Here is a 24191-nt window from a genome sequence, read left to right as displayed (position 1 = left end):
ACCAATTTGTAACACCCCCGCACACCAGGGCGCCTTACCAAGGACCATCCCAGTGTATGACGGTGTCACCATCTCGGTTTGCCGAGGAAGTAGATCAAATTAGACAATAAAAGAATAGTTATAAAATAATAATGTACCTTATACAATACGACTAAATACAAACTCTTTAGACCAAAGATAAAACTACAACAACTCATGACACAGCTCCTCTAGACTGGTAGCGTGATGAATCGATCCCTCCAACCACAGTCAATAGTACTTGCTAAGCCAACTGCTCACCATCCCCGAATGGATCACCGCAGATACCACAAAACAACACGGGGTCAGTACCGACTAATCAAATGTAAACAGGTACACAATGTAACCAGCTGATCATCCTCTAATCCAGTCTCCCGATCTCGCTCAGTAACTGACTACCCACTGAAGTGGGTAGCCCTGCCAGATTACCCATCGCAACAGGCAAACCTCGCCGCCAGTGGGTGACCGCAGCCCATCCCACCTAGTCCAACTCATCAACGAGCGACTAACAAACCCTGTCCCTTAATGTGCACATCCCCTCCCGTGACGGGTTCCACGGAGGGCGAACTAGGGTGTGAAGCCACTCCCGCAAGTGACTCCACCACAATCACACACACAGCATCACAGCTGTCACAACACCACAACCGTCACAACATAACCACACCAACGCCAACACCACAACACCCAACCTCCGATGATCAGCAGATAACAAAAGATATGAAACAATAACAGTCACAAACAATTAACAGTACTGAGTAGGAAAACCTACCTAGACACAACCATGGAAGACATCTATAACAACCAAGCAGGACTCCAGTACGCATCCTACAACGATAACCATTCCTATTACACAACTATCCTCAACGAACTACCCAAAAGGAGCACAAGGCAGAAACTTACCTATCGCACGCCTCGACGGCGACACAGACGACAACCACGCACGCCATCCTTCCTAAGTGAATCCCGTCCTTCCCTTGGTGAAGGTTTAGCCTAAACTCATGAGAGTATGTAGAAATGGGTGATAGGAGAGGGAGGCAGGCTAGGGTTAAGGAAAGAGGAACTGTCGAGGAAAATGGGAAATGAAATAAATCTCGCGTACTTGCGTTTTATATTAACGTGTCAACAGCAGCCATACTTGGTCGAGTACCAGAGTACTCGGCCGAGTAGGCTCTACTCGGTCGAGTATTGAAGATACTCGGCCGAGTAGCCTTTGCTAAGTCGAGTAAGCCATCCCATCAAATATGTGTTGTAAGTCTGGTCCTTCCCCCCTTCCTCCCCAAGGTCGGTCTTGGTCAACAGAGTCAGTCAACAACGCCCTTAAATATCCTGGGTATTACAGTTTCACTTAAGATAGCATGTCGTATCCTATTCTAGCCTGTAAGGTACTGTTAAATCCCATGTCTAGGGTTGGTACAAAAGGATGTGGTTCTTTCTGATGTGGAGCTTGGTAAAAATAGATTCGCAAGGTAAACCATCATTCGTAAAGGTTCGTTTTGTGGTGCTAAGGCCAAGAGCCCTGGCTTATAACGTGGTTAAAAATGGTGTCTCAAGTTTGATGAAATCCGAGTACAAATGGGTTGGGAATCGATGTGGGTTCAAATTTCCAAGTCTGGATCCTAAAGGCTTGGGTGTACTAACCCAATCTGACTGATTCTTAGAATCCCTAACTATTCCCTCGTAAATGCCTCGGGAAGAACTTAGGGGTATGGAAGACTGCTGATGGCACTACCTGACCATTTTGGCTTCGCCTTTGAACTTCGATCAACATTTCGACATTTATTTTTCTTTTCTTCTTCTTCTTCTTCTTTTTTTCTTTTTTTTTTCTTTCTTTTTCTTCTTCTTTTTCTTTTTTCTTGGTCGTTTTTTTTCTCATTTTTTTCTTTTTTCTCTTTTTTTATTCTCTTTCTTTTTTTTTTTTTTTTTGAAAATGGTCTTCTACTCATTCTCCTATTCACAAATGGATACACCTTGAAAACTAGTGTAACACCCCCATACTCCGAGTTCCTTACCAGGACCACTCAGGTATGAAGACATCACCATCTCGGTTGCCCGAGGTATGATAATCAAATAGACAAAACGGAAACAACATTTATTATAAGTAATTTAATGAATAAGTACAATCCTCGAAACCAAACTGAAAGTACAATACATTATTCCAAACTATCTGTTCTCAACTGAAATGTAAATAAATACTAAACTACAGCGGAAGACTCTATCGTCATGTCGTGGCCATCCCAACTATCCCAAAGATCATCTCTATACTGTTCAATATCTCAAGCTCACCATCCCCGAATGGATCACCGCAGGTTTTACAAAACAACACCGGGTCGCACTAATCACACAATCAATATAGATAACAATAATAAGACAAACAGACAATTTGAACCGTCACACACACACATACACCACCAACTCCCATCATCTCCATACCGACCGTCCACCGGGACCACCCTACCGATGGGGGACCGCAGCCGTTCCCACCTAAGCCCCGCTCATCGTACGAGCGATAACCCCGTCCATTAATGTGCACATCCCCTTCCGTGGCGGGTTCCACGAAGGGCGAAACTAGGCGTGAAGTCACTCCCGCAAGTGACCCCACTCAACCGAGAACGCATCTCGAGAACCATCAACAACAATCACAACCACAAACACAATACAATCATCATATCAAACAACTAACTACAAGACATCACCAATATCCCATTATGGGACTAATACGAGTAGAAATCCTACCCGGAAAGCACAACACGCAGACGGTATCTACAAATTGTCTCAAAACGCCTCTTCTACGAATTCTCCTCCTAACATATAACACATAAAGACTACCAATTACTTACTATTCACAAAACCCCAAATCCTAAATTAGGGTTTGACCAAACCTAGCAAAACATTATATAAATTATATTAAAAGCTTACCCTCGACGCAAGGAATCCAACGACACGAACTACGACACGAACCGACTGTCTCGAACTCCGGAATTGTTAAGGATGCGATTAGGAAGATGATCGATCGCTTTCTCTCTTAAACAGGTTTTAGGTTTTGGTAAAAGTGAATTAAAACAACGACGAATATGTTTAAGTACCCTAATCGCATAATTAACAAAACCCGCGAAAAACTCCCCAGAAACCGGACACTCGATCGAGTACCCAAGGTACTCGATCGAGTACCCTACTCGATCGAGTGCCCCACTACTCGATCGAGTGCCCAACAGTCGAAACTATTTTGCTTCGCCACTTACCCTTACTCGACAGAGTAAGGCCTACTCGATAGAGTACCCCAAGACTTATAAATACGGAGTATTACGGTCTTCCCTCCTTAAAAGGAACTTCGTCCCCGAAGTTCAAACCACCACTAAACAAAGGTACTCCCATAAGCTTCCCGACTCGAAGGTCAAACAAAATTCAACGTAAAACATGATACTAACCCCAACCTATCCCGACAATCATACCGACACAACATATAAAAGGTGTATATAGAACTCTTAAAAACTCTCGCGATCATCTCCTACCCCCTAAAAGAAACAAGGTTACGTCCCCGTAACCATACATACCCGATCAAAAAGGAAAGGGTAACGCTCTTTCATGATATCCTCCGCCTCCCATGTAGCTTCCTCGGTCTCGTGGTTAGACCAAAGGATCTTAAGCGAACTGTGTCTCACCACTCCCGGTCTTTCTAACCTTTCGGTCTAGGATCTGCTTAGGCACCTCCGGATATGATAAAGACTTATCCACTCTAAGCTCTCTCGCCTCCAACACATGTGACGGGTCACTCACATACTTCCGCAACTGCGATACATGAAACACATTATGCACTCTCTCCAACGCAGCCGGTAAAGCCAAACGATAAGCCACTTCCCCAACTCGCTCTAAGATCTCATAAGGCCCTATAAACTTCCGACTTAGCTTGCCTTTCTTCCCAAATCTCATAACCCCACGCATAGGAGACACTTTCGGAAGAACCTTGTCCCCAACACGAAACTCTATGTCCCGACGATGTAGATCCGCATAACTCTTCCCGTCGATCCCGGGGCGCTCTCATCCGTTCTCTGATCATCTTAATCTGTTCCACCATCTCATGTACCATCTCTGGTCCTAAAACCACCGCCTCAAAGACTATCGTCCCTACTGGATCGGACTCCTACATCTCCTCCCATACAAAGCCTCAAACGGTGCCATACCAATACTCGGTGTGATAGTCATTTGTTGTAAGAAAACTCTATCAAGTCCAACCTCTGCTCCCCGCTACCACCAAAATCCATCACACAAGCTCGCAACATATCCTCAAGAGTCTTGATTGTTCTCTCGTCTGCCACATTGCAGGATGAAATGCTGTACTCATCTTCAAAGTTTTCCCAACGATTCCTGCAACTCCTTCCAAAACCTTGATATAAACCTCGCATCTCTGTCGGACACTATGTCCTTAGGGACTCCATGTAACTTAAGCACGTTCTTTCGATAGGCCATAGCCAATTGTGCCTTAGTCCATGTATCTTTCATTGGAACAAAGTGAGCTGACTTGGTCAGACGATCCACTACCACCCAAATCATATTGTTACCTTGTTGACTCTTTGGCAAACCCACAATGAAATCCATGGAAATGGATTCCCACTTCCACTCCGGCACCTCCAAAGACCGAACCTTACCTTGTGGTCTTCTCTGTTCCCCTTTAACTCTCGGCATGTCAAACAACGGGACACAAACTCAAATTTGTCTCTTTCTTCATCCCAGGCCACCAAAACGTTTTCTTCAAATCTTTGTAAAGCTTGTCTCCACCCGGATGCACTGAATATGGTGTGCAATGCGCTTCTGTCATGATTGTCTTTTTCAACTCCTCGCCATTAGGAACACACCACCTACCATCAAACCTCAAGCTACCATCTCAGTATGAATGGAAAACCGGACACTTTGTCCCTTTCTCTACTCCAGCTCTCCACTCCACTATCTTAGGATCCAAAGCCCGCTTATCTCGAATATCATCATAAAACTCCATGTGTCTTTGTCATATCACCCATAGCATCTCCTTTCGCATCATATGAATCCCAAAGCTCGCTACCTCATCCTCACCTCATCAAAGATAGAGCTGTACACAAGGAATGTACACTCTTTTTACTCAAAGCATCAAAGAACAACATTGGCCTTCCCTTCATGGTAGATGATTTCCATGTCGTAATCGCCAATCCACTCCATCCACCTCCTCTGTCTCATGTTCAACTCCTTCTGCGTGAAGATGTACTTGAGACTCTTGTGATCAGAAAATACCTTAATGATTGCTCCATAAAGGTAATGTCTCCAAATCTTGAGAGCAAACACCACTGCACCCAACTCCAGATCATGAGTAGGGTAGTTCTCCTCATAAGGCTTCAACCGCCTAGAAGCATAGGCAATCACTTTACCATTCTCGCATCAACACACACCCCAACCCATTCTTCGAGGCATCATGTATAGACCTCAAATTCTCGCTCCTTCAGTAATGCCAAGACAGAGCCGTGGTCAAACGCTCCTTTAAGGTTTGGAACGCCGTCTCACAACTCTCATCCCAACGAAACCTGTTCTCTTTCCTCATCAACGCTGTCATCGGTCTAGCTATCTTGGAGAAATCTTTCACGAACCGTCTGTAGTATCCAAATAAACCCAAGAAACTCCTCACCTCAAAGAACATTCTTTGGTGCTTCCCACTTTGTCACTGCCTCAATCTTCGCCGGATCCACAGCTACCCCATCTTTAGAGATTACATGCCCCAGAAAGGCAACTTTCTCCAACCAGAACTCACACTTGGACAGCTTAGCATACAACTCATGATCCCTCAAAGTCTGCAACACGATCCTCAGATGCTCCTCATGCTCCTCCTTAGTCTTAGAGTAGACCAAGATGTCATCGATAAACACTACTACAAACTGATCCAAGAACCGTCCAAGATCCTATTCATCAAATCCATAAACACTGCCGGCGCATTAGACAACCCAAACGGCATCACCACATACTCATAATGGCCATACCTCGACGTGAAAGTCAGTCTTCGGTATGTCCACATCTCTAATCTTCACCGATGGTACCCCGACCTCAAATCAATCTTAGAAAAGATCATTGCACCACTCAACTGATCAAACAGGTCATCTATCCTTGGCAAAGGATACTTGTTATTTATCGTCACACGGTTCAGCTCCCGGTAATCTATGCACAGCCTCAAACTCCTATCTTTCTTCTTCACGAAAAGAACTGGTGCTCCCCAAGGCGATACACTTGGTCTAATGTACCCCTTCTCTATCAAATCATCCAACTGTCTCCTAAGTTCCTCCATCTCCTTAGGACCCATACGGTACGGTGCCTTAGAGATTGGCCTCGTCCCTGGCTTCAACTCAACGGTGAAATCTATCTCCTCTTCGGTGGCAACCCCTAATCTCCTCTCGGAAAAACATCTGCAAACTCTCCCACCACTGGTATCTCATCAACCGCCGGGCTCTCTATCCGGTCATCTCTCACATGGCACAAGATCAAAGGACATCCCTTCCTCGATACGACTTCAAAGTGACAATTGCAATCAACTTAACTTTGGGTTTGACTAGAAACCCACGATAAGACACACTTACGCCCTTAGGACCTCTAAGGGACACTCTCTTTGATGACAATCTATCTTAGCCTTATACTTTCCTAACCAATCCATCCCAACTATCATCTCAAAACCATTAAAAGGAAACTCTAGCAAGTCTACAGGGAAATCGACTTGCCCAACTATCAAAGATACATCTCTAAACAACCTCCCACACGATACAGACTCACCGAAGGTATGAAAACTTGCTCCCTAACGGACTCATATACTCTCAAACCCAACTGTTTTACATGACTCGAAGACACAAACGACCGAGAAGCCCCCGAATCAAACAAAACAAACGTAGGAATACCATTAACAAGGAATGTACCGGTGATAACGTGCGCATCCTCCTCACCGCCTTCTTGTCCATCATGAACAACTTGCCATTTGTCTTCCCGCCCACCTCCCCGGACAAGACTAGGCCGATGCGGTCGGCTTAGCACCCGACCCTTGATTGTTGTTGTTGTTCATCGGTGTCTTCGATAAGAATTACCGCCGTTGCGGTTGCCTCCACTCGGTAGCTCGACCTCCCGGTTTGGCCATGATCCACCGGTGCTTTGCTCGCAAAGCTCACGCGCAGTCTCTCGAAAGGATCCCGGTGCGGTTGTGCACTCATGTCTCTTGTGGCCTACGCCACCACAAATAAAGCGAGTCACTCCCCGCCTATTGCTCACACTCCCACGACCTCGCCCAAAGGAAGTTCCAAAGACTAAACCCGGACCCGGAAGAAAATCCCTTAGATTGATTGTGGTTGCCTTTCTTGAAATTAGATTGGCCACCACCCTCGCTCTCGACTTCCTCTTCTCTCCACCTCGACCTCTCCCGAGCCATCTCCACTAGTCTCTCGCTCTCCCGGCCCTCTCATACGCTTCCTTCACATCGCAAGGACTCCCACGGGTAACTTATCCATAATTTTCGTGGTTAGCCCTCTCTCAAACCTCAAAGCCGATTCTCCTCACTCAAACCCATATCCTCGGATATCCGGGATTTCTCATTGAACCGCTGTAGTACTCGACCACGGACATCTCACCCGTCATCTTAAACTTGTCGAACTCCTCTCTCAACTTACTTCTCACATGTTCTGGTACGAACTCCTTCCTCACAGCCCTACGAAACTCCTCCCAAGGTATAGCAGGTAACCCCTGGTTGGTATATATCTCCTTGGCACTCACTTTCACTGAATCCCACCATTTGCCACCGCCTCCTCGGATAGAATGCGGCTGATCCACTCTCATCTCATCAGGACAGCGAACTAAATCTAGTATGTTCTCCATCTCCCTCAGCCAACTATCAAGATGGTTAGGCTCCTCAACTCCCTTGTACTCCTTTGGGTTAAACCTCGCAATATAGAGGCTGACTTTAGCATGGTCAACCTCCTTCTCCTTACTCTTATCCTTGTCCTCATTCACTCTCTTCGGGGTCTCGAAGAGCGTCCCCGTGTTCCAACATCTTAACGATGTCATCCGTAGTCATAAGCTCAGCTCTCGCGTACAAAGCATTTCTCTTGGGCGGCATCTTGAAGCTATATAAGAAAGGGATAAACATAAACACGCGTACTAACCTCAAAACACGAAAACGCGGTGCACAGAACCTACTCGATCGAGTATCCAAACCCACTCGATCGAGTAACGGGCTACTCGATCGAGTGCCCCCATGTACTCGATCGAGAACCCAAACTTCGAAACCAAACGGACCTTCTGATCTCTAACCCACTCGATCGAGTATCTAGGCTACTCGATCGAGTGACCCCCTACTCGATCGAGTACCCTAGTTACTCGATCGAGTGCCCCAAAACTCGATTCTGGACTCAAAATCGCCAAAAACCTACCCGATCGAGTCAGCCTCACTCGATCAAGTACCACCAATACGTAAGAGCTACCCGCATATTACGTCGTATACTAACATGCTAACTTTATAAATCACATTATATCATAACAATCATGCTATTAATTGCCACGTTGTAAAACATTCCATCATGCTATCATTTCATCAACAATGTCTATATATATAACATTACTTTTCTTTCATCTCATCAACTTCCAATTCGAACATCCAACCATCAACACATTCCATCACATTGTTACGCAAGTTACTAAGCACACACATGACTCAACACACATTTCCCCCAGGTGACCGGTTCAAAGTTGTAGGGCGATCCCCGCGACTTTAGGACGTCTCCCAAGCCTTTGCACTAGCTCCTACAACTTTTACCCCGGGTTCATTTTTAATTGACTCCCTATGTTCATTAAGTTCATTGGTTACAGGTTTCAGGATCGTCGCTCTGATACCATTTGTAACACCCCCATACTCCGAGTGCCTTACCAGGACCACTCAGGTATGAAGACATCACCATCTCGGTTGCCCGAGGTATGATAATCAAATAGACAAAACGGAAACAACATTTATTATAAGTAATTTAATGAATAAGTACAATCCTCAAAACCAAACCAAAGTACAATACATTATTCCAAACTATCTCATTCTCAATCGAAATGTAAATAAATACTAAACTACGGCGGAAGACTCTATCGTCATGTCGTGGCCATCCCGCTATCCCAAAGATATCATCTCTATACTTGTTCAATAACTCACCATCCCCGAATGGATCACCGCAGTTTTTACAAAACAACACCGGTCGGGTCGATACTAATCACACAATCAATATAGATAACAATAATAAGACAAACAGACAATTTGAACCGTCACACACACATACACCACCAACTCCCATCATCTCCATACGACCGTCCACTTTGGACCCCACTACCGATGGGGGACCGCACTGCCTGTTCCCACCTAAGCCCCGCTCATCGTACGAGCGATAACCCTGTCCATTAATGTGCACATCCCCTTCCGTGGCGGGTTCCACGAAGGGCGAAACTAGGGCGTGAAGTCACTCCCGCAAGTGACCCCACTCAGCCGAGAACGCATCTCGAGAACCATCAACAGCAATCACAACCACAAACACAATACAATCATCATATCAAACAACTAACTACAGCACATCACCAATATCCCATTATGGGACTAATACTGAGTAGGAAATCCTACCTGGAAAGCACAACACGCAGACGGTATCTACAGCTGTCTCAAAACGCCTCTTCTACGAATTCTCCTCCTAACATATAACACATAAAGACTACCAATTACTTACTATTCATAAAACCCCCAAATCCTAAATTAGGGTTTGACCAAACCTAGCAAAACATTATATAAATTATATTAAAAGCTTACCCTCGACGCAAGGAATCCAACGACACGAACTACGACACGAACTGACCGTCTGAACTCCGGGAATTGTTAAGGATGCGATTAGGAAGATGACTGATTGCTTTCTCTCTTAAACAGGTTTTAGGTTTTGGTAAAAGTGAATTAAAACAACGACGATTATGTTTAAATACCCTAATCGCATAATTAACAAAACCCGCGAAAAACTCCCCGTAAACCGGACACTCGATCGAGTACCCAAGGTACTCGATCGAGTACCCCCCTACTCGATCGAGTGCCCCAGCTACTCGATCGAGTGCCCAACAGGTCAGAAACTATTTTGCTTCGCCACTTACCCTTACTCGACAGAGTAAGGCCTACTCGATAGAGTACCCCCAAGACTATAAATATGGAGTATTACAACTAGGCTTCGCCAACTAATTTGGGTCAGAACTAACAATTCCTTGTGAGAACGGGTTGGTTTCTTCTCTCTTTGAGAGGGGATGATTTTGTGGGGAAAAGGCTTGCCTTCCGTCATCGATACGGGAAACAAGGAGATAGTTCGGGTTCGTCATAGAATCATCTAAAAGCTTGTCATAAGCAGTGGTTCTGATGGAGGTTTTCTACCGCCAGACATGGAATAGGTAAAGGAATCAAACACAGGATCCTAGTGTCCCTTACATTTTGAAACGGGACATATTTCTACCCCAGGGATGCCTTTGAGTGTGTTGTGCATTTTATCATGCTTTCGGAATGATTGAGGATTGAAAACAAGACATATTTGGAAACGAAACTGCAACTTTTGATTGGAATGACAAATGCTTAACAGATTCTAAGGAACGATTCCTAGGGCATACCCTAGGTCATCGCGGAATAAATGACTCAAATTCAAGAAAGGAAAGTCCTAAACTCGACTCAACTAAGATTAGGAAACAGATCCCGACTCATAATTTTCAAATCTGGTCTTAAGATTTCCCTTGTTCAGCTGTCAGCTTAGATGCTCGGCTCTGGTCCTTGATCCCTTTGATGGTCTGCCTCCATCCCGAGGTATTCCTCTGAGGATCTACGCCAGTGATGAAGGTTGGTGAATCGAATTGTCTTTTAACTTCGTTAACGATAGGAATACATTCTAGAGCAAGACTCACGTCATGAATTTCATTCTTCGGGTTTGGCAAGAATTGTGAGCAATCCACAAATATTTTCCTGATAAACACCCCTTTCAAGTGACATGGGCGGATAAGATGGGAATAATCGACATTTTCTTCGACAAAAACAAAGTTGGCGTGATCGCCAAATGGGTTGGTGACGGTATTGGGTTTAATAGTCGGGATCGGGAGTGTTCCATTCTCAATCATGTCCTGGATTTCGTGCTTCAGTCGATAACACCTTTCAGTATCATGGCCTTTCCCTTGATGAAAAGCACAGTAACCATTTGGTTTATACCATTTACTTTGTTGATCAGCAGGAGGGTCCGGAGGTGGACCAATAGGATTTAGCTTTCCTTGGCCCATCAGCCTTTGGAGAGCGTAAGCATACGTGCACCCAATATCAGTGAACACACTAGGTGTTTGGCGTTGTGGCTTCTTCGATTGCCCTTCTAAGAGATTGATGGCTTCATCAAAATGGGTCGTTGATGGGGCATTGGCCTTAGACGATGAGGCCCCCTGGTATCTTTTTGGCTTTTCAGCTTCTGCCTTATAACATCATCTTTTACCTTTATCCCGATTCTTATCAATTCTTTGAAAGAGCCAAAATTCTGGTATTTCAGAGCATTGCGGTAAACAGGTCGTAGATTCTTTATGAACTTATCTACCATTTCAACTTCGTCCGGCTTCTTGGCTAACTTCACGCTTTCAGCGCGCCATCTTGCAAGGAATTCAGTAAAGCCTTCTTTGTCTTTTTGTGTCATAACCTCTAACGTCCTTATATTGGTATGAATCTCGACATTGTCAACATAGTGCTTACAGAACTCCACCGTAATATATTCGAAAGTGGGGAAGTTCTAAGGTCAAGATTGTAGGACCACGCCTTCGGGTGCTCATCCAGAGATTGGGCAAAAATTTTAGAGAGCATGTCAGCAGGTACTCCCTTCACTGTCAAGTACCTCTTATAGGCCTTGACATGATGGACTGGATCTTCGGTGCCCTTAAACTTTGGGATATCAGTGAGTATCATGTTTGTAGGCAACTTATCCTGAACTGGGACATAGGCCCTAGCATTTTCATAGTGGATGTTCTTCCCTTTGGAGAGTTTCAGACGGTCCTCGATGAATTTGAACCATTTCTCCAGATCGGGGTAGATGAAGAGGAATCTTCACCAAGCATTGATTCGATCACATCCATTCTGGCTCTCATGAGGTTACAGCCTCCGTGAGTTTGTTAACAACGTCTTCCATTGCTTGAAGTCGGTTTTTTGGCGACCTTTCTACAAGAAAACCATGAACGGAGTCAAAATTTGAATGTAAGAGCCCTTACACACTTAAGGACACGACACCAACTTGACTCAAACAAAGACTCGACATAAGACTGAGCTAACCAAAAGGTTCGACTCACGGTTTGATTTAGACATCGATTCGTTTTAGACTCGACAGAACGACATGACCCAAGCCATCATAACTCGATTCTGAACTGGACTCGGTGTGACTAAACCCGTGATTGGACCAACATAGTCCTTAGGTTCATATAAAACGTCCAAAATGGCATAGCTTGGACGTTTCTGTGTACTATCCTAGACCAAATGGTCGACCAACATGACTCGAAACCCAAGAGGTGAGCTTGGGTGACCCAAAAAGGTCGTGTTCTAGACAATTGGGAGAAAACACGCCTAGCCCAACACGGCCAGGACCTGGACACGACTCGACGCACTTCATGCTTGGTCAAGGTTCGAGAAATATTTTGGATTGATTTTAAAAATGAAGGATTGATTTGAAAATGAAATTTGAAATGGGCAGCATGCCGGCTATAAAAGCCAATTTTGGGCCGAAAAAATCTAGTCCTATTTGGGTAGCATTCCGGGTTTTTAAAACCATGCTATTTTGAAAGTGAGTTGTTCAAAAGTTCGGCTTTAAAATTGACATGGAAATTTTGAAAAAGACTCGGGAAATTCACATTGCACATTGTCATTCTCATATTATAATGATGTATACTCCTAGACATTTCTAAGTCTCGGCAAGTCTTCTATAAGAAGGTCTATACCCTCCATCCCTTCGGGTCTAGTAGGGCAAGGGCCTTTAGGTAGAGTACCTAGAAGAGCACACTCACCCCCAAGAACCACAAAAAGGCGGAGTGGAAGCAAGCAAAGTGCAAGCACCTGGCATAGTGGGACGTCGCCCCCCACGCGTCACAAAGAAGCGCTAGGACGGCCCGGGAATAGTCCTTAAGGGATTATGCATGAATCGTAGCACTACGATTAATGTTTTACTTTCCAATACTTTCTTTTCAAGTTTCACCTCGGAGGAAAAGACCCTAGAAACAAAGTGTAACTAGTCCTCTTTTCCCCGGCGGAGTCGCCAAACTGTGGACAACGCCCGCGGGAGCTGCGTCCGCGGGATCCAGAGGGGGCATTTCGACTCGAGGTTCTTTCGAATCAAATTAAGACAAATTAGAGTCGCCACCAAGTTTTATGGGAACTTGGACCCGTTCAAGTCAACTTTACACCTTTCATCGAAAAGCATAAAGCTAATCGACTACGAGTGATTAAAGATAAAGACTTGTACCCTATATCACTCGATTTGAATGACTCTCATAATCTAATGGTATTTAGACGGATCCACAAACCATAGATCTTGAGTAAGGGGTGAGGGTACGTGTCAGGAACCCATAAGGACACCTAACCCCGCCCGTCAATGACGGCCTCTACTAAGTCAAGTATCAGATTTCAAACAAGGTCGTAGCTACTACGATATATGATATGCAAACATCGTTTTATAAACCCTAGCATGTGAAGTTTCTATGTCGATTTAGATGCAACTAAACTAACTTTGTCAAAGTTGTACTTTAGCATGTGGTTTGATTGATCTAACAACATACAAAACGAAACAAACAAGGCTTGATGGGAATGGAGGAGCCATTGGGATCTATCCTATTACAACCCAGGCATTTCATGCCGACACAACAAGAAATTCAAGATACAACTCGATCTAAAATACAACGCTATATACGACACCATACACGACACCCTACGCGGCCAATTCGGCCTAAGAAAATGTGCACAAGGGGATGGCCCACAGCTTAATGACTCACGGCCTTGGGTCACTCCTCGTTGTGCGTGCTTTCGCTTAATCTTATTGAATTAGATATTAGGTTACACACCAAAGCATGCATTAGCATAAATCGGACCATGTCGCTTTAAACAACATGCCATTTTGCTACGCTCTTACATGAATTGGAGCACAACCATCTAACCAAACAAGACTAAGGTTTTAGAAGAGGTTTTGACTCGATAAAAAGTAAAATAAACTCGGAAATTACAACTCGATAAACAAACTATAAATTACAAGCTACAAAACAACGATGAATAAATGACATAAAAACAAAGCAGAAAATAAAATCATGAAGACAAACTTCTAAAACTACTTTTCCAATCAACATGTTTTCTAAGACATTAGACAATGAAGACGGAGATGATGTACTGACAACCCATGGAGTGAACATTCCTGGGCAGAAGAAAAAAAAATTCTATCAATTCAAAAGTGATTGACAAAGTCCAGTGCACTCTTACGCATGTTAGACAGCTTTTTTTCCCATTAAATCCTCTGTGCATGTGAACACTTTTTGTGATTATTGGGTGGGTAGCCTGGTAGTCGGCTTCCCACATTCAAACTCAGCGGAGGTCATGGGATCGATTATCATCACCCACGGAAGGCCTAAAACTCACTCTCCACATGAGGAACTTACCAACAATAGTAACATCATCGACAACAACAAAGCCTCACAAATACATTTGGATTGGCCAACATATCATCATTTGTAACCGTCAATGACGGGTAGAAGTTTCCGAAAAAGGGGGGAAAAAGGAAAGCACGATATATAGTCAATTTGCCAATAATGATAAGAAAGTAAATGTTGACAGAAGGGATCAGATCAAAGAAAGTACGAAAACTAAGACAAATAACGGATGAGTATGAAGTGCTAACCTTCGCAGAAACAAGACACGGTGGTTGATCAGTTGTTCTGAACTGGAAATAACAGGTAAGACATAATTAAAACAACCGCAGATATACGAATTTTCAATTATAAGTAGGAAGTGCATCATGTCCATTTAACTATAATCAACATTCAATTACCCAATGTTCCATAACACCTCATTGCTCTTTTATGCATTCAGATGCAGCTCAATATCTAATCTAGTATTCTAGTTTCACTAGTCACAAGCTGAGCGAAACCATTTATTCCATCAGGTCCTTACCCCCCACCTAGACCGACCAAACTTAACATAGCCGATTGACCAGACCCGGATTCAATTTGAACGGAATAACATAAGATCAGAATTTAGTTGGACAGATGATGGTAAAAAGATCCAAACTAGTACGAAATGGCTAGTTTGAAATTACACCAAAGTTTATCAACTTATCAAATGACAAAAATCTTAATAAACACAATCTGAAATGACCTGACTCAAACCGAAGGACTCAAACTGACTCGCTCACACAAACAAATTTGAAACAAGCTCAAACCCAATATGACCTAGCTCAATTCGATTTGAATAAAAATTTATACCAGAAATGACCCAATTCATACCGACTAGAATGACCAGCTAGCTACGCCTAAGTCCTAACCCTACCCCAATCCCAATGACATTAGGCAAGTAGTCCCCGCAATTGAACTCGCTTATTAAGCCGCATTTCATAAAACACAGGATAATCAAGAATTAAAATACCACTCCAGTGATGACTAATTTCCATCCACAAAACGTTTGCACTTTTTCATCATATTTTAGAAGCCAAAAACGATAATTGGGCCAAACTCAGTTTTTAATTCACAATTCTAGCTGATATCAAATTTCTTCAATTGCTCAGCTGATTAAAATGAGATTCTTACAATCAGAAGTAATAGAACCTAAGAGAATCAAGTAATCAACTATGCAAAAAAAAAAAAAAAAAGCTTTATTATAAGACCATCCCCAAGCAAGAGACTCGCTAATTAGGTCGCGAACCATTTTTACTCTTAATCTCACCTTATTAATCTCGACCCACTTTCACCCTCCCAAGCAGAAAGTCACGACCCGAGTCACGACCTAGGTCATCAACCCAATCATTTTCTACTTTTCAATTTTTCAATCATTTTTCACATTTTCTACCCCACCAAAACTCTCTCTCCTACTCTTTCAATTATGAACAATTTATATACTCTTATTTTAAACTTTTATTTTATAAATTAATTAAGTATGTTCATTGCAAAATAATAATTACATGATACGAATAATGTTAAGAATAATGGGGGGAAATTAGAAAAAGGAAAAAAAATCATAACAAAAACTATTAGGAATATACCATTGTATTGTATTATGAGGCCCAACCCATATCGTCTATGTATTCTATATAAGCCGTGACCACGCCAATCGAGCAGAATCATCGCCTTAGTTTAGCTTTCGGTCCTCCCTGTGACGATGCCGAGTCTTATCGACGGCTCGTTGGTCGTCTCGTTTATCTAGCTGTGACACGCCCCGATTTGTCTTATGCTGTGCACATCTTATCCCGTTTCTTAATTAATCCGCGCCGTGAACATATGATGGCAGCTCACCGAGTTGTCCGTTATCTAAAAGGTAGTCCGGGCCAAGGTATTTTGCTTCGGGCTGATAGTGCATTATCTCTTCGTGGGTGGTGTGACTCTGATTGGGGAAGCTGCCCTACTTCTAGACGGTCCATTACGGGTTGGTTTGTGACTCTTGGAGACTCTCCTATATCATGGAAAACCAAAAAACAGTAGACGGTATCACTTTCCTCCGCTGAGGCAGAATATCGCTCTATGGCTCAATTGGTTTGGGAATTGAAATGGCTTAAAGGCCTGCTCACTACTCTCGGCGTGTCCTTTGTGACACCCATATCTATTTTCTCCGATAGCAAATCCGCGTTAGATTTGGCGCGCAATCCGGTTTTTCATGAGCGCACGAAACATATCGAAATCGATTGTCACTTCATTCGAGACGCGATTACCGATGGTCTGATATGTCCGGGGCACGTGTCCACTACCGATCAGCTGGCCGATATCTTTACGAAAGCTTTAGGTGTTCCACAATTTTCTTACCTTCTCCGCAAGCTGGGCATTCTCGACCTTCATGCTCCAGCTTGAGGGGGGGTATTAGGAATATATCATTGTATTGTATTATGAGGCCCAACCCATATCGTCTATGTATTCTATATAAGCCGTGTTAAGGCTAATGATCAATAACATACACGATTATACCACTTAACAAAAACTAATAAAATAAAAAGTAAATCTCACCATATCTATCTAATTTCCCTAATTACCTTCCCATCTCTTTCCAAAACATTACCCCAAAGCAATTTCCCATTCCATCCTTTTACCCAGATCAATCTTCAACCCAAATAATTTTTCCCAAATTAAATTAATCCATCCCCTCCCATTTATTTACCCAGATCTTCCCCTTTCATCCCCTTCACCGTAGTTAAATGATGAACTATTGTCATTTATCCCCTTCCATCTACCCCAATCTTCATCTCTTATGTCTACCTTACACTATGAACTCGGGTAATTTAATTTTTAATCGTAGCATTCATGTTTGAATCTAGTTACTAGTATAATTTACGGTTTTTCTTATGTCAAATATATTTATTTATGTATATATATAAAAAAAAAAGATTCAAAATATGTCAAAATGGAGTTCATTTTATAGATAATTTAAAAACTGACTCAAAAAAAATATACTCAGATTTTATTTAATCTCGATCGGGTAAATAACTCTAGATATACTTCTTATTTAAATTATCTTATTTTTTTGGCACAAAAGTAGAAAGTGGCATGGTGATGTGCAAGATTGCAGGCTTTCAAGTCTCAGTCTTCGTCCTTTTTTTTTTCATTATATTTCCCTTCAACCACCAATTAGATAGTGCCACGTACTAGGTCACCAAATGGGTTAAGGAAGCTCAAAAGAGGTCATCCGGGATGACCTCTGCACACCTTGGGTCATCTTAATCCCTTGTTTAATTTTTGATTAGCATGACCCACTCCCCTCATGACTTAGGTCATGACTAGAGCTGATCAAAAGCGGACTTGGGCTAGACACGGGTCGGGCCCAACTGCTAAAAAAGTGTCCGGCGGGCCTTATTTTATAGCCCAAGCCCGCTAAGCGGGCCAGTTTTCACTGTCCGTACCCGCCCACTTCAAAAGAGCGGGCCGGCCCGCGGGCCTGACTAAAATCAAATACAGAAAGTAGTGTTTCTATTAAAACACGTGTTTGTTATCGCTACATCTCACTAAAACTTAACAATTGTCTTTAAAAGCTTACCCTTAAGAAAGTATACTAATTTTCAAATGATAAGTTTACTAGATTTTGAAAAAAAAAAAACACAAGTTTAACAATGTTCTACTATAAACATCAAAAGTTCATTTTTGTCTTGGTCTTTGTGCGGCGTTGTTAGCGGTTAGATACAGTCCCGTGTAATAAATACTTAAAAGGTACTATCTTTATACGACAATCCCGTTAGCATGTCCATTCTCGAAGAATCTTTATACGACAAGTGTAAATACCGACAATCTTCCACTTATACGTAAGGCATAAGTATTCATTTGCGCTACTTAATTGGTTTAGAGTGTACAAATTGTAAATGAAATGAGCGGAACGTCGGAGGATTGAGGATTTTTTAAGAACTTTTATGGGGTTACTTTTAATAGTGGGCGCAGGGGCGCATTGAGACAATTTTATTTAGTCCAAGCCATCCCATTTATTCTAACGGGCCTATTATTCTTGTCATTACCCGCTTAATTTTTTATTTTCTTGTCAAGCCCGCTATTTTATCGGGCGAGGCAATTTGACCCAGGCGGGGTGACCCGCATGACTTGATCACTTTCTAGTCGTGGCTGGCAGGGTGGTCTAATGACCGAAGTCCAACAAGGTTACTAACTCATTACCAATTGGTTAGAGCGTTTGAGCACATAAAAATCCGCCTCGACCCTCCATCGAACCACAAATATCTGTAAAAGACGGTCTCTCATTAAGTTATTGAGAGACGGTCTCTGATAGACCTACTCCCCCTCAAAAATTATACTCATTTGCAAAACACGCATACAAAACCAAAACAAAAACAAGAAGGGACACAATTCAACCTATACGACTGTATGTGAAACACCTGTTTGAGCATTATTGAATCAGAAAAAGTACCTGAGAAAGAATTGGACAAGGGAAGAGGCGTTGGCCTAAGAAAGAGTTAGAGGAAAGAGAAAGAGAGGTGAAAGAGCTTTGAAGTGCAGCTATTGCTGCCATTTTTGCTTCAATTTTGTGCTGATTTTTGCAAAGATTGTATTTCTATTGATGATGATGTTGTGGATAACATGAATTATTTGGGCTTGTCAAAGATTTGCTTTTATCGTCTTAGTATGGATGGGGCTTACTTAACTCGTACACCGAAATTGTGGGCTTCAATTTGAAAGCTTAGAGAGTTAGGGTGGAATGGTGGATAGCCTTAATGATGTTGGTATTTTCTAGTTATGGGGGAAACCAAGATAGGTACCGAGAAGATGATCTTGTTTTTCAAGAAATTAATCTTTTGGCCCTAAGAGGAATAGACGGTGAGGAGGGTGTCTTGAAAGGCACATAGGATGCTTTCGAAGGTACTTCCAAATAAAAGAATCTCATCGATAAAGAGAAGGTGGGAGAAAGAAGCTTCCTATCCCCAGGGAAAGGGGGACCAATCCATATCCAAGCACGATTGATGGATGAGGGTAAAGAGCCCCTCCATGTAAATAATGGAAAGGTAGGGGGAAAGTGTGGCGCCTTATCTGATGCCCCTAGAAGGAAGGAAGGAAGCCGGGCGAGAGAGACTCGTTAAAGGAGACATGGATGGAAGTAGAAAAAATGCAGTTCATGATAAGGGAAATGGTATCACCATCAATCTGTGCATGGAAGAGGCACAGTTAGTTGAAATCCCATTCAAGGCATTCGAAAGCTTTTTCAAGGTCAAGTTTAAGGGAAACAACAAAAGCTTTTTCAAGGTCAAGTTTAAGGGAAACATGCATGGAGTGGAGGATCTCGGAGACAATGATAAAATTAGTGTCCGTTCCTCGCTCAAGGCCGGTAGACTTTGCCTAATTAAGTCTACTTTGAATGTCATCCCCTCTCACACCATGCAATGCATCCGCCTCCCTACTTTCATTCTAAGTTATACTGATAAACTCACTCGCTCCTTTCTATGGTCTAGTAACTCCTCCAAGAAGCTGCATCTCTCCAACTGGGACTTACTGACTCAACCCTTGGCCCTTGGGGGCCTAGGGAATAAAGTTGTCCGCCTCTTTAATGATGTCATTTCTACAAAATTAAGCTTAAAATTACTTCCCGAGAAGACTTCTTTTGCCTCCCTTGGCATTCGTAGCAAGTATCTGACCCCTTCACCGTCTTTCTTTAGGATCGGATCTCACATTTGGCATAACGTGGGAATCGGTTTGCCTATCCTCAAAAACCACCACATTTGGTCCATTGGGGATGGCTCTACCATTTGCCTTTAAACCGACCCATAGTCCAGTCTTGGACCATTAAGGAATATCATCTACGGCCCGTTGAACCTCACCTCGGATGGTGCTAAACTCAACTTCATCATATCTAATGGAATTTACTCCCTTGGCACTTGATTTCATCCTTCCCAGCCCTATCATTGACTCCATCTGTAATACCCTTCCCCTCCAAGTGATCCACTTGAGTGAGTGTGAGGAAACACTCAGCCGAGTGCCCCTCTACTCGATCGAGTGAATTGGCCGAGTGAGTTTATGTGATCCAGATCTGAGTAGTCACACTCGGCCGTGTAAGAGATACACTCGACTGAGTGCCTTGGCCACTCGAGCGAGTGAACCGGGTTCAGCCAGTTTTCTACGCTGGCCTATATTCCGTGTCGGGCTTAGTATATAATGGCCTATGAACAGTATTTTAATTTCTCATTTCATAAACTCTAAAACCTCTCTCTAAAACCCTCCCACTTCTTTCTACAACCTTTTCCACAAGGATCTAGATCTATATTTTGTTTGAAGGAATTTGGGATGATTGTTTACATATTCTTTGTTAGGATCTATTTATTGATGATTACATGCCCATTTTAATTATGTTTTCTTAGTTTCCCTTTTCAGGAATAATCGATCATTTGAAAATCTTAATCAAGAAGTACCGAACATTTGCAACCCAAGATTTAGAGTCTTTTGTGTCAACTATTGTAAAGGTGAAAGAGTACAATACTTGCAATATTAACAGTCAAGCCTACTGTTACACTCGCTGATAACAGTAAGCTGGACTGTCACTTTTGATCTATAACACTTGAAATAAATCTTTCAATTTCGAAATTCATTTTTATAATCAAAGTGGAAGATGGCTTTCAGTTGGTTTTTTGAAATAATGAAGGATGGCTCTTTGGAAATAGATATGCTAATTTTCTCTTCAAAAGTTTTCCTCAAATGTGCTAAAACATACCCTTAGTTTTTAATAAAACAAAGTTTGGCCTTTTCTATTTCTTTCTCAAGAATTGTCCTCTTGTGATTGTTTCTCCTATTTGTTTCTGAAAAACCATCAGCCATTTAAGAATAATTACAAATCCTTTCATCTTTTTACTTCTTAGAAGGGTGCTCTTTTTGGTGCAAACATGGGAAGGTTAATGCTTTTGTCACATACCAAAAGCTTTGACTTGTAAACCCTAGTTTACTCCCTCTTGAATGCCGCCTCTATAAAAGGAGCACTTCCCTTCATTCACAAACCAAGACTTTTTCTAAGAATATCAAAGTGTTTTTGCAAAACTGTTTTAAGAACTCAAAGCATTTCTTTCATTTGTAAAAATCATCTAAGTGTTCAAGTGTCATAGTCCTCATTACTGTTGCTTTAAGTATTTTACTCTCTCATCTAGAATCGTTTGATCTAATAAGTTGTCCTTCTCAATTCCTTTTAAGAATCAGATTGATGAAACTTGATCTTGTAAACATTCTAGTTAGAGTGTCAAGTTCTTAGACGAAGCAGTCTTTGAACTCTTGTCGCAACCAGAGTAGGTTGTTGGTCCTTTTATTGTAAGGGTTTTAAGTAGTCGGAGTAGATCACTTAACTAATCAATAAAAAGAAGATACGACGTAGGCCCTTACAGCGTTGGCCGAACCAATTCAAAAATCATTGTGTTGATCTATCGTTACTTTTAATTCCGCTGCATTTAATTTACTCGTTCTTCATTTGCGCTTTTAGTTAGCAACAGTCCTCAATACTGTTACTTTTGATCTGTAGCCTTCACTCCACCTGCTAAGACAAATAAGTAACAGTCAGAACAACGGTTGCTTCCAGATTTCAGCAACTTCCTTAAGCAACGTGATACACTTCTAATTACTCAATTTATTTAATGTATCCATTTGTTTCTCATATTGTTGATCAACTTACTTTAAAGCAACAAAGATTAAGTTAAAATTTTTAAAATAGTACCTAATTCACCACCCTCCCCCTCTTAGGTACTTAGAATCCTAAACTCTTCAATTGGTATCAGGGCCTCGTGCTCTTGATCGAGACTAATCGCCTTAATTTAAGTTTGATTCTTGGGATATGGAGTCCTCAAAACACTCCAAGATCCCGGTCTTTACCGGTGAGAATTTTTTATGGTGGAAGCTCAAAATGGAGCACTCTATAAAAAGTATCGATTATCAATGTTGGAAAATCATTGAGGATGGAGCTCTCGTTATTGAGGAAACCGACATCTTGACGTGTTTTTCTAAAGTCAAGACCGAGAAGGATTATAATGAAAATGACTTCAAGTTGGCCGAGAAAAACTCGAAAGCGATGTCGATTCTTCAACGATGTATAGGTGAGGCGGAAGTGAGTCGAATTTCCGGATGTCCTACGGCTAAACTAATTTGGGACTCCCTTGTACTCGCCTATGAAGGGACGTCTCAAGTTAAAAAAAAACACCGTATTGACCTTCTCATGCAACAATATGAGATGTTTTGTATGTCAAAGGACGAATCCATAAATAGCTTTTCATGTCGCTTTTCATCTATTATTAATGAACTAAAGGGTCTAGGAAGAGATTTCGAGTCCGGGGACATTGTTCGAAAAATTCTTCGTAGTCTTACACCCAAGTGGCAACCTAAGGTCACCGCCATTGAGGAAGCCCGTGACCTATCCATCATAACTCTTCATGAACTAATAGGATCACTAATGGCTCACGAGTTTAATCTCAAGAAGAATTCTAGTGAATCCTCAAAGAGAAAGAGTCTAGCTGTAATGTCGTCTCGAAGTGATGAGGAGGACGAAGAGGAAGATGAATTTGCCATGTTCTCAAGGAACATAGTGGGAATGGTAAATGACCAAGGAAATAGAAAGTTCAACAATAATTACTCGAAAAAAAGATTTCCTAAGAAACGATCTACTTCCACTATTGGATGCTTCAAATGTGGTGATAAAATCAAATGTGGATGCTTCAAATGTGGTGATAAAATCAAATCAAAGGATAAGCGTGACAAAGCTAAGAAGGAATACAAACATAAGGCGATGTCCGCCATTTGGGGAATAAACCACTCCGAGAAAGATGAACCCATCGAGGAGCAATTAGAGGCTAAAATGTGTCTTACACATCATCTCAAAAACAAAGTCTTAAAATCATCAAAAATTGAATATCTTAGATGTCTCATGGCTCATCCCGATGATTTTGACTCGGATTCCGACAACGAGAAAAAAAATCTAAAAGCCAAAGTTAGGACTTACTCCAAAGAGAAAGTGTGTAATCTTCTTGATAAACTCTTTGATAAGTGTCGTTCACAATGTAACACCCGTGAAATTCCCGTATTGGAATTTATAACTTAATTAACCATTTTATTATTTTATATATATATATATATATATATATATATATATATATATATATATATATATATATATATATATATATATATATATATATATATATATTTTATTTTAACTTTTATTTTAAATCCATTTTTATTAAAAAGTTGCTTTGTATGTATAATAACAATAATGATGGTGATAATAACCATCATAGGTTATAGTAGGCTTTAAGACGTGTTTTTAGTATTAATCGACTCAATTAGTGATGTTGGGCTTAGTATGTCTATTGGGCTATCTTTCCTACCCTTTTCTCTTCTCTAAACACTCCACCTACCTTCATATCATCATCTTCCTACTTCAAAAATTCTGAAAATCCTCCTAACAAACTCACCATTTTTACACAACCTCC

At 41.9% G+C, this 24191-nt stretch overlaps 1 long non-coding RNA gene across 1 annotated transcript; it reads right to left on the bottom strand.

Annotated features, from left to right (window-relative positions):
- Nucleotides 1–1890: 1890 nt before the first annotated feature.
- Nucleotides 1891–19604, bottom strand: LOC141626763 (uncharacterized). Its single transcript, XR_012536346.1, has 4 exons — nucleotides 19154–19604; nucleotides 14949–14990; nucleotides 10236–14468; nucleotides 1891–1993 (listed from the first exon to the last, which is right to left on the bottom strand). It is a non-coding gene; the product is annotated as an uncharacterized LOC141626763 (long non-coding RNA).
- Nucleotides 19605–24191: the final 4587 nt, after the last annotated feature.

This window comes from Silene latifolia, chromosome Y (assembly GCF_048544455.1).
Source record: "Silene latifolia isolate original U9 population chromosome Y, ASM4854445v1, whole genome shotgun sequence".
NCBI classification, from domain to species: Eukaryota; Viridiplantae; Streptophyta; class Magnoliopsida; order Caryophyllales; family Caryophyllaceae; genus Silene; species Silene latifolia.
This window is presented reverse-complemented; position numbering and strand designations above follow the sequence as displayed.